The sequence below is a fragment of the Scylla paramamosain genome, chromosome 11 (genome assembly GCF_035594125.1).
Source record: "Scylla paramamosain isolate STU-SP2022 chromosome 11, ASM3559412v1, whole genome shotgun sequence".
Lineage (NCBI taxonomy): Eukaryota > Metazoa > Arthropoda > Malacostraca > Decapoda > Portunidae > Scylla > Scylla paramamosain.
The window spans coordinates 19,843,921-19,856,022 of NC_087161.1; the positions used below are offsets into that span (position 1 = coordinate 19,843,921).

Here is a 12,102-nt window from a genome sequence, read left to right on the forward strand (position 1 = left end):
CTCGTCCAGGTGCGTCACGTGTACCACTCCAAAGGTCACCTGCGCACCTACTCCTAGGCTTTAACACCTTTTCTGCTATGCTCGCCCTTTATTAACACCCAGAGCATTGTGACGTCTTTGCATAGTCACACAAACATAAATGGCAAAGAAGTTGTAGGAAAAAAATAATTAACATTGAAAGGGTTAAATCTGTGAGGTGTACTCGTAGTTTGACGGAATGCTGGAGCCCTGATGAGTAATGGCAATAGGTGATCTAGCTGACCAAGTTTGGTGAGCAGGGCTGGCGGTGAGTCACGAAGGTGTGAGCTCCGTACCAGGCTACTCAGGTAACCAATCACGGTAGGAACATAACAGAGTTGTACTGAACCACATTCCCTGGGTTAAGATGGTCTGAAATCTGGCAGAATTAGCTCGCCACGGCTGAGCCAGTCTCGGTGCCCGGTGCCAACACTACACGAAAAAGTATTTGTCAGGAGTGGGATTCGAACCCACGCCCGGAAGACCGGACTGCGACCTGAACGCAGCGCCTTGGACCGCTCGGCCATCCTGACTGTTAACAATATGATGCAGTAAAGATTTTATGAATAAAAAGTAACCTCGTTTCATGGGTAATGTTTCTATATATTCCTTGAAGAGAGAGAGAGAGAGAGAGAGAGAGAGAGAGAGAGAGAGAGAGAGAGAGAGAGAGAGAGAGAAATTGCAAAGGAGTGGGGCGTCCAAATGACGTATGAAACACCGCGTGTGGGGGAGTGTGGCATTAATGATTACTGAGTCACCGGGAGAAACGACCCGATGGACTGTAGAGACCGGCAGGACGGAGAGAAGATGTGAGAAGTAATGAATGTGAGGGTGACGAGAAAGCTAGGGAGGATGGTAGTATAAAATGGAAGAATAAACCGCTCGAGAAGGAAGAAGACGGGCAGGAGGAGGCAAAGTATGTTAAGGAAGGTAGATGATTTATTCTGCCACTCAATGGTGATGACGCGGCGCTGAAGAAGGACAACCCTGGAGGAGGAGGAGAAAGAGGAGGAGGAGGAGGAGTAAGTAAGAGGAGGAGGAGTAAGTAAGAGGAGGAGGAGGAGGTGGAGGTGAGGGTGGTGGGGGTGGAGTACACCTTTTTCCTTAAGTGGAGGTAGGAAAAGGGACCACACTTCAGAATGATAATGGAGAATGAAAACAGACACACACACACACACACACACACACACACACACACACACACACACACACACACACACACACACACACACACACACACACACACCTCTGGATATATAAACACCACCAGGCTGATTGATAGTCAACCTTGTATCATATATCAAAACTCTTTCTTCTTACCTTATAACCATGCAGTCCATCACTTGCACACTCACTCACTTGCTTAAGTATTCACTCACTCACCCCTTACTCATTCAGCATTTTCTTATTTACACAGGAAATCACACTCACCCCCTCGCTTTCTCACTGGCCACTAAAGCACACTTGCCATTCTTCGAGTCTAATATTAGACAGGACACACAAACATGAAACGCCGGAGACAAGATGGAGAGGGAGTACTCGGTGACACACACGGCGGATGAAGTGTACAGCTTACGTGCGTCACTACAAGATTGATATGCTATTAACGGGGACTTTTAATAGAAATACCGTGTGTGTGTGTGTGTGTGTGTGTGTGTGTGTGTGTGTGTGTGTGTCAAGGAATTGTTTTAAATACCAGGAGGATGTGGAGGAGGAGGAGGAGGAGGAGGAGGAGGAGGAGGAGGAGGTAATGGAGTTGGAGAACAGGAAAGTACAAAAAATACAAAGTGTACGTATAAGAATAAGAGCAAAAAGAAAGATAGAAGAATAACAATGTCAAGAAAACTACATCATCTTTCAAAAGACATGGGTATATTAATAGATTTGGCACTGGAAGAAGTAGTAATAATAGTAGTAGTAGTAGTAGTAGTAGTGATGGTAGTGGTGGTGGAGGTGGTAATAATAGTAACAGCAACAGCAACACCAGTGATAGAAGCAGCAATGATGGCAGCATTAGCAGCAGCAGCAGCAGCAATTAGCAGCAGGCGTCTCCCTTACCATTGCCTCCTTCATTAATGTCACTACATCGCCGCGTATCCCTCCTTTGTCTCGCCTTGCAGCCGTCGAGCCGCTCTTTGTTGTCGTCTTTGGTGGCTGCAAATGGTTGGGGAGGGCGTGGAGACGTTTGTGAGTCTCCGCCAGGAATTTACGAGCCACGTGTGACTCCCAGAACTGCACCGTAAAAGTGACGGGCGCTGGAGGTGGCGTCCGTCATTCCCTGGGAGGAGCAGACAGGAGACATGGGGCGGGAGGCGGTGCGGGGACAGGTGCGGAGACGGAAACATGAGGCGGGTGGCGGGGCTCTTCATGGCTATATCGCTTAATGATAACTTGGCCTCATGGCAGCACTGCATCTCATGATCCTCTGTGTCTCGCGGTGGCTGGATGTTGAGGTGGCTTGCCGTGATGATCATCATCAGCCAGTGACTCAGAGTTAACCTTGACATGAACGTAAATACGTATTAAGGAGAGCCGAGCAGTCATCAAATGGGAGAGAGAGTGAGTGACTTATCACAGCATTCTCCCTGAACCTGAAGAAGAGATGCCCACACCCGCGTCAAGAGGAAGAGATAGAAACATGGAAAAAATAATAAGTAAATAGATATTACGTACTCAACTGTAATTATACCCGATATTTGCAGACTATAAGTGGTATTAAAGTACATTTTTTTTTTTGTAGTTTAATTGTACTAGACATTATTTCACTCACTCGCGTTAAAGTAAGCGTCTTTCCTTTACAAATGTAATCATGTCTAGCATTTTTCTTGTCATTTGTATTTCGATAAACCTGTTTAATCTCACGTAACAAGAAGACAGAATAAGGGACAAGAATAGTTTCCTTATAGAATAAAAAAAAAAAAAAAGCAGGCGGAATATTAGTATTGCAGACCAAAAATAAGTCGAACAATTATAAATGAATAAATAAGATTCCTATGAAGATTACATTAAGTTTCAGAACCGTCTTGATATTTCACCCCACTAAAGGAGAAACGAGATGTCATAAGCTTACTAGAAATTCAGATCCGGCATTGTGTTGATGGTGCGCCACACTTGCTATTCAGCGCTGTCCTCACACACAAGGAAAGATGTGGGTGGTACACTCAAGGAAACATTGTTGAACAAGGTTAGTGTAATGACTTGTGGCCATCATTCCTGGTGTGCTGTGACACTTCTAGATGTGATGAAATGTTACTTTTTTTCCTTGAATTCTCTCTCTCTCTCTCTCTCTCTCTCTCTCTCTCTCTCTCTCTCTCTCTCTCTCTCTCTCTCTCTCTCTCTCTCTCTCTCTCTCTCTCTCTCTCTCTCTCTCTCTCTCTCTGTCATCTCTTTTTTTTACCTTATATGCCTTTAAAGAACACTTACTCTCCTCTCATTTCCACTTATTTCTCTCTTTTCCTTACTTGATTCTCTCTCTCTCTCTCTCTCTCTCTCTCTCTCTCTCTCTCTCTCTCTCTCTCTCTCTCTCTCTCTCTCTCTCTCTCTCTCTCTCTCTCTCTCTCTCTCTCTCTCTCTCTCTCTCTCTCTCTCACTTACTCACGCCTTTCGTAATACTTCTTAGAGTTGCTTATCAAAGAAGCCTTAAAGCAACCTTATTTGGTCCAATTTTATACTCCTTCCTCTCTCTCTCTCTCTCTCTCTCTCTCTCTCTCTCTGGTAAGGCAAACAGGTGGCTCTGAGGAGCGGCTGGAGCTCTGGGGAAGGCAGTGCCGTGCCGGGTTCTCGCCTCCGCCTCAGGGAATGTGGAGGGCGAGTTCCTTGTGTCTGGCTATGGCTGGTCCCGGCACACCTACACCCACAGCCGTGAGAGAGAGAGAGAGAGAGAGAGAGAGAGAGAGAGAGAGAGAGAGAGAGAGAGAGAGAGAGAGAGAGATGGGGGGGATTGAGAAGTAAGGGGAGCACAGAGAGCAGTAAGAAGACCTGGTAAGTAAAAACTGATCTCTTTACACTACTTTTTTTTTTTTTTTCATCTGTAACCCTGCTGTATGCTGTAAGAGTGACTTGTAGTGTTTCACGGCATCGAATACATTGAGTCTTTACTGCAGCGTTCCTTATCGTTATCATTCGATCAATCAGCTGGCGAGGAATTTCTTTTTGTACAAAGGACAGTTATGTCTTAGAGGTAATTACATTATTTTGTTTTTCTGTCGTCTTTGAGGGAATGACGATCAGAGTCAAGTGATACTCTTGATCCTACCCAAAACGTCTGATAAATGTTGAAAACGACATGTCCTTGGTAGGTCTGAAAGAGTTAGTGAAGACATCGATGCTGTATTAAGAGTTTTCAGCTCAAGCGGCGGTGCTTTACAAGAGACAACAGTTTCATATTTCACTTTACTCCCATTCCTCTTACTGCTAAGTTTTGGAGCTCTCTGCCTGTTTGTATATTTCTTCCTGTCCACGACTTGAACTGTTTAAAAAAAGAAGTATCAAGACAGCTAAGAAAACAAAGCAAATAATATAGGAAATCTCTGTTCTACTCCCATTTTCTCTTTCGTGACCGCATTTTCTTTTCTTCGGCCAGTCTCCCTGATACATAGAAAAAAAGAGAAACGATTTAGTATCTATTTAACCCTTTCAATTTTAATAACACAGTCACTTATTGCATAACAGTAATCATACACAATTCTAGTAAGCAAAAATTGAACTACGAAGTCTAAAGGGGTTTAACAGCTCTCCTTTCTAACAATGGCATCTTTCGCAACTGTACTCCAAATATGTCACAGACGATCTTATTAAGTTCGAAGAGAAGCCTTAGCAGTCAAAGGGTTAACAGGTTATTGCGCAAATTGCATAAAATGTTAATACTGCTTCCTCTTTCTCCTCCTCCTCCTCCTCTTCCTCCTCCTCCCCCTTCTCCTCGTCCTCGTCCTCCTCCTCCTCCTCCTCCTCCTCTTCATCATCATCATCATCATCATCATCATATTCTTTTTTCTCCTTTTCTTCTTGCTCTTCTTTCTCTTCTTTCTCCTCCCTGTCCTCCTCCATCTGACCCTCCATTTCTTCTTCTTCCTCCTCATCCTCCTCCTCTTCTTACATAGAGTTCCTTCTCCTCTTCTTCCTCCTTCTTGTCCTCCTGCTCTTCCTCCTTCTCCTCCTCCTCCTCCCCCCCCTCCTCCTCCTCCTCCTCCTCCTCCTCCTCCTCCTCCTCCTCCTCCTCCTCCTCCTCCTCCTCCTCCTCCTCCTCCTCTTCTTCTTCTTCTTCGTCCTCTTCCTTCTTGTCCAACCCACATATACACACACATCAGACGTCATACTAATGATTTACTGAGAAAAAATAGTACCGTTACCCTTCAGCGTGTGACCTTCGTGCTGCTGTGTCGCACCTTCCGATGCTGACCTGCGGACTGGATTCAGGGGAAGAGGAGAAGGAGGAAGAGGAGAAAAAAAAAATAAGCAGTGTAATGAAAGTAGTAATAAGAAATTAAAATAGAAAAAAACAAATGGAAAAGAAAGTATCGAGGAGTGAACAAAGAAGAAAGTAGGAAAAAAAGGAAGAGGAAGAGGAGTAACATCTAATACAAAGACAAATGGAAAATAAGGAAATATCAAAACTTCATCAGATAAGAAAATACAAGAAAATATTGAGGAGAAAGAGATTCAGGAGAAGGAAGAGAACCCAGCGAAAAGGGAAGAGAGGTAGAAGGTAGAAGAGCGTATAGCTGTTTTCAATTGTTTAGGGTATGGCGGCAATGCTCGCGATGCAGCTCCTGGCATGACTCCACGAGGCAGAGAGGAAAGGACACACATAAGGACCACGTGTGATTTGCATAACAAAACAGGGTGATGAAAACGGCACGGCCAGGTCGCAAAAACCGGCAGGTGTACACGTGGTGAGACAAGGAGCGGTGGCTGCACGTGGCGGGACACCCATGTCAGCAGGTCCGTCCTCGCCTACTTTTAGTCCAGTGAAAAGTGTCAGGTGTCCGTCATGTGGTTTAGTTTGTACCTGAAGGTCACACAATCGTGGAATCAAAACTGGAATGTTGGGCCGGGAAAACTTCAACTCGCCGTCCTTATTGGCGCCTTGAAGAAGGATAAGGAAAAATCGCTATCTCGTTTTCGTTACTATTACCGCGTATCGTATCAAGGACTCTATTTTAAAATTGTTTGTGTTTCAATACAAATTGTTTTCAGAGACCATATAGATGATTAACTGAGTTGTCATGAGTGTTTTTCCCATTAGTAATTAAAAGTTCTTGTTAAATTATTATTAGAATCGTGAAAACATCCTTAAAGCCGACAATTATTTCCGGTAGAGATTGCTAGAAATGCAAAGTTGAGGTGTAACACCGAAATATTTGAATCATGGATTTTTTTTTTTTTTTTTTTCCCACTGATGATGCACACATCCTGTTCACCATTCACTAGAATCTTCAGACGGCCTTTGAAAACCCTCATTAACTTCCACTGGACCATGTTAAAAGTAGTCGAAATAAAACGCCAAAGCCCTTGAAAATCCTGTTCAAGATGTAAATATTCATTTTAGGTCTTCAGTATATTATTGTTTTAAGCAGTTTTCAGCTTGTGCGTCTTATGTCATGAATGTTATAAGGAAAGAAAAAGAACTCTCTTTAAAGGTATGCCAGTCATTTCCTGCTCCGCCTGCACCACCAGAACCCTCTCTCTCCCCACCTCCTCCCAACATCCACAGTCCCTCTCACCTCCTCCCCTCTTCCCCTCTCCTTCACCATCCGGCCAGCGTGACTCTGCTAACCGTAACGTGGTGCTCGCGTAACGGTGATGCAGTCTTGACACAACAGTTGCGTCACGCGTACGCACGCACTCACTCGCGAGCTTTCCAAGGCTGCCTGGCGCGGAGATTCTGAAGGTCAAGGTCACGCCTCCGTCCGTCTGATTCACCGCCCGCCTGACGTCATCCGCTTCCACCACCATCGCCACCACCACCACTGCCGCCGCCACTTCAAGCCTTCTAATTTGGTTGTTTTGTGCTTTTGTGTTTAGTTGTCTTTTAACGATATTGAGGCAGGATTCTAAGTTCTACTGTACTATTAATGCTGTTGCTGCTGCTGCTCCTTCTACTACTACTACTACTACTACTACTACTACTACTAATAATAATAATAATAATAATAATAATAATAATAATAATAATAATAATAATAATAATAATAATAATGATAATAATTATAGTAATAATAATAATAATAATAATTTTAATAATAATAATAATAATAATAATAATAATAATAATAATAATAATAATAACAATAATAATAATAATAATATAATAATAATAATAATAATAATAATGATAATAATTATAGTAATAATAATAATGATAATTTTTATAATAATAATAATAATAATAATAATAATAATAATAATAATATTAATAATATAATAATAATAATAATAATAATTTTAATAATAATAATAATAATAATAATAATAATAATAATAATAATAATAATAATCGTAGTAGTAGTGGTATAGCACAGTAGAAGTCACTACTGCTACTACTATTACTACTACTACTACTACTACTACTACTACTACTACTACTACTACTACTACTACTACTACTACTACTACTTCCATTACTATTTTGTACCAAGTGTTTAGGCGTGGCTCCCTGGGAATTCGGCTTTCCGCAGCCCTGCTAAATCTACTCGCATCGTGGCTAACATGATTTGAGAATACTCTCGCCTCCTATTAAAGATCTTCTATTAGCCTTTACTAGTAAGATTATTATTTTTTTTTTCAGTTCTAGATAAGTTCTTTCTCGCTACTGTGGCAGGTGCGAGAGGGGAAGATTTCATTGTTGATGATGTAGATGAAGTGACCTTACTTGCCTTGATCACTTGCGGTGTGCGGCCGTGGTTGGTCACTGGCGACGTCGAAAAGCAGAGTTGTCAAGTGACATGGTATTCATTACCATCATCCTCGAGGAAACTGAAACATTCGTAATACTTTTTTTTCACTCTTATTAAGCAATAAATAGTTAAGCCATCAGAGAAAAAAGATCAGTATTGTGTGACGTGACAGGAAAATCCACACAAAGGTCCACACCTAAACGCTCACATTACTACTACTACTACTACTACTACTACTACTACTACTACTACTACTACTGCTGCTGCTGCTGCTGCTGCTGCTGCTGCTGCTGCTGCTGCTGCTGCTGCTGCTGCTGCTGCTGCTGCTGCTACTGCTACTACTACTACTACTACTACTACTGCCAAAAACGTTACCAGCTGTACCACACACACACACACACACACACACACACACACAAGCCATTGTTACAACCTCTTTGCCTCACCCTCTCTCCTCCAAACTCTCATCTTTTCCCATATAGAGAGTGTTCATTAGGGCTCCACGTGAATCACTGTACCAGTATCGCTTCAGGCACGTGGGAAGGTAACCTCGCCTATCTTGCCTCTTTAAAAGTTATCCCTCCCACACGTGACTGCTCTATTTCATGGACCGATGATTACAAACACGTGGACGTTTTTTTTTCTGCCTTGTTTTATGTATAGCCTTAGTTAGATAGTAGTGGTGGTGGTGGTGATGGAGGGAGTGTGTGGTGATATGATGTAGAAAAAAAGATGAGACGTGTAGTACTTAAGTGAGTGAGAAGGGCGGGAGATATGGAGCGAGACAAAATAAAGGAGAGGAGTGGAATGGAATGGAGAGCAGGAACAGGAGCAGGGGCACGAGGGAGAGGACGATATCATGTGGAAAGAAATGAAGCATGTAATGACTAATAGGAGGTGAAGGAAAATGGATGCGGGAATGTAAGGAGCTATAATTGGGTTTTGGCGCCGCAACAGCTCGATCAATTGACATCATGAGGTGAAGGGAAGGTGAGACCAGTAACCATGGCAGCAGCGCTCTTACTGACTGATTTGCTCGCTCGCTCACTCACTATCCAGCCGAATATTGAAGTGAATAACAAAACTAAAAGACTTACCAACGAAACTGGTGAACGTAACTAATAAAATAATCATTTACAAACAAATGGACTAAATAATCTAAGGGTCCAACTCAATAACTAACTTAACCAGCCGTGTGTGTGTGTTTATGTGTGTGTGTGTGTGTGTGTGTGTGTGTCTGTGTTTGTGTGGATTATAGTAGCCTGTAATACATATTCCATTTAAGAAAAAATAATGGCTATAGAAACTTAAGAATATTTCTATGCATTTAACATTTATTTTTTTATTTGTTTATTTATCTATTTATTTGTTTTTTTCTTATTCTTACGTAACCTTTTACAAAAATTTCTTACTCGTCCAGTCCATGACGCATCTCTCAGTCTGTTAATAAGCCTCAATAAAAATAAGGCTTGCATATCACCTTGATCCCTCTAAGATCGTCTCCGTCATGGCAACACTCGATAAGATAGTGTTGCTGCTCCCCGCACCCCCCATCGCAAGACGGGCGGGATATTACAACACACGAACACACGGCGAGCAACACGCGGCCTCAACCTCATAATTAGAACAGAGCCAAGATAGAGACAGAACAGTACTCGCAGCCGGTCACCTGAGCCTGGCTGTGCCCTCCGTCCTTCACGTTCTCACCTCCGAGGCCTTCTGCTGCGCCTCATGTCAGACCTCACCACCCCAAGCCAGTCACGTACCCGCCTCAGAATCTGACACTATTTTTTTTTTCTTTCTTTTTCTTCTTCTTCTTCACCCTGGCAGTCATTTTTATTATTACTTTTACCTTTTTTTACCTATGTGCCTCGAGCGAGTGTTGGCTTTCTTCCAGAAGGCTTAGATGAATTTGGGGTAGGTTTATTTCTGAGAGGTTTGGCAGTTGTGCCTGCCTCAGATGGCGTATGGATGATTGCTGCTGTAGGAATAACAAAGCAATGCGAAAGAAGACAAACAGCAACAGACCTTTAGATTCTATAACTATCCACATTAAAATACTAGAGACAGGATAGCGAAATAGAAGGCTTAAGGACTTAGCCGGTTATAGAAGACAAGGTGGATACAGCACCTTCTAGTAGTAATACTCATGTAGAAGGCACTGACTGATGGAAGGGTGTGGATGATCATCCGCCGCTCCTTGATAGGGAAAAAATTACGTATAGCTTCCAGCGAGACGAACTCATTTCCGTGCACTTACCAGTCTGCATCCGGTAGTCTGAATAAAATCCGGGAGTCTTTAACGTCAATCAGGAGGCCTTTATCACCATTCCGGCAATCTTTATCATGAATCCGGCAGTCTATATGAAGAATTCATCCGTCTGTATAATTATAGTAAGACCAGATTACTTAGGAGGCTAGGGTGGGGTTAGGGTGTCGGTACAGCGCTGCCAGTTTTCCTAAACCTACGCCAAGTAATTTCTGTGATACATCTAAAAGACGCTAGAAATAACAAAGAGCAAAAATAAATGTAAATATCACATAAACGTTATAATATCTCACATAACGTATATGTTGTGTAAGTAACACAACATATACGTCAATAAACAAGCGTGTCATTGATGTTGTACAGTATTGCTAGAAAAACGTTATTCTTTTTTCTTATAGTGTATAGTATCATCAACCCAGCGGAGTGGAACAAGAGCCTCTCAAATTAATCTATACCCGAGTGCCTTAGCAATGGCCAGATCTAGTGCAGAATTGTCCCAACACCCGGCACGCCTCCTAATATTTGACATTCTCACTTGTACACTCCCCCGCGTGGCCGGCACTCAAGCAACGTAGGCCTTCAGTCGCGGATATAAGGGGATGGTGGGGGACGGTCTCTGAAGAATCTTCGTCCTCTTCGATTAAAAATACAAACTTGCCCTCGCCGTGTTCCTTGTTCCTATGTGATGTTGATATTAACGTGGCTGTTGCTGCGTGTTCCTCGTTGTTGTTGTTGTTGTTGTTGTTCTTCTTCTTGTCGTTATTGTCGTTGTTTTGTCCAAAATGGTGTCAGGACACACTGCTCGGGCTTCTGTCGACATGCTAGTTCCCTGTCGCTAAGCAGGTTGTGCATGGATGAGGAGGAGGAGGAGGAGGAGGAGGAGGAGGAGGAGGAGGAGGAGGAACGGAAGGGCAAGGATGGTGACACGGAGGAGGAAGGGAAGGGAGGTATCTGGAGGGCAGGAGAAGGAAGAACTGGAGAGAGCGAGGAAAGGAGGGGGGTGAGGCGGAGGATGATAGGAGGAAGCGGGGGCAGGAGAGGAGGCGTCACTACCGCCTCCCCCAAGGGTCACCTCCAAGGCACGCCTGGAGGTGCCCTCGAGGCTGTGGTGTTCCTGAGTCTGCCTTCCTCTCAAGGTCACACACACACACACACACACACACACACACACACACACACACACACACACACACTAATCAGGGTCTTATTACTGTGGTTATGTTAGTCGTTTTTTTTTTCATGTCTATTATCTTTTTTTTTTTTTTTAGCTAACTGCGAGCAATAGTGTTGGTACTTACCTACTTACAAGACTGTGCCACGGTACTGCACTACTGTTGGTCTTGTTGTTGTTGTTGTTGTTGTTGTTGTTGTTACTATTATTGTTGATTTGAAATGTTTTATTGTATCCTTTCTCGCTTTCCTTCTTAATCCGAGAATCAGATAGATGGACAAACAGGTAGACAGACTAACAGACTAGCAGACGGACTGACAGGCAGACAAACAGATAGACCGCCAGAATCTTAAACTTACACTACAAAAGAAAACCAAAGCAAAACCTTGACGAGAAAAAGAGGTAACGAGGAAGGGCGATAACACTAAAGTCAGGAAAAAAGAGACACAGAGATGGCAGGAGCAAGAACAAGCAACAGGTGTGAGTGGTAATCTTTCTAACCCGGGGCAACAAATTATAGCGCACACCTTGAGGCAACTGAAGAAGCCCAGTTGTTGGGAAGGGAGCGGAGTGGTGAAACAGTACCGAGGGGGTTGGGAAAGCATGTTACTGTTATTGTTACCTGCCGGGAAAATGGATAAGACGAGGTGGAATTCAGTAGTGTTGCTTTACCTTTGCACAATTTCTGACAGTGACAGGTGTGATGTTTTCAAGTGAACAACAGGTGACCTAGCTCAAATGTAGCCAGA

At 43.2% G+C, this 12,102-nt stretch overlaps 1 non-coding gene across 1 annotated transcript; it reads right to left on the minus strand.

The window, feature by feature from the left end:
* Nucleotides 1-467: 467 nt before the first annotated feature.
* On the minus strand, nucleotides 468-551 carry Trnal-cag (transfer RNA leucine (anticodon CAG)). Its single transcript has one exon. It is a non-coding gene; the product is annotated as a tRNA-Leu (tRNA).
* Between the last annotated feature and the right edge of the window lie 11,551 nt (nucleotides 552-12,102).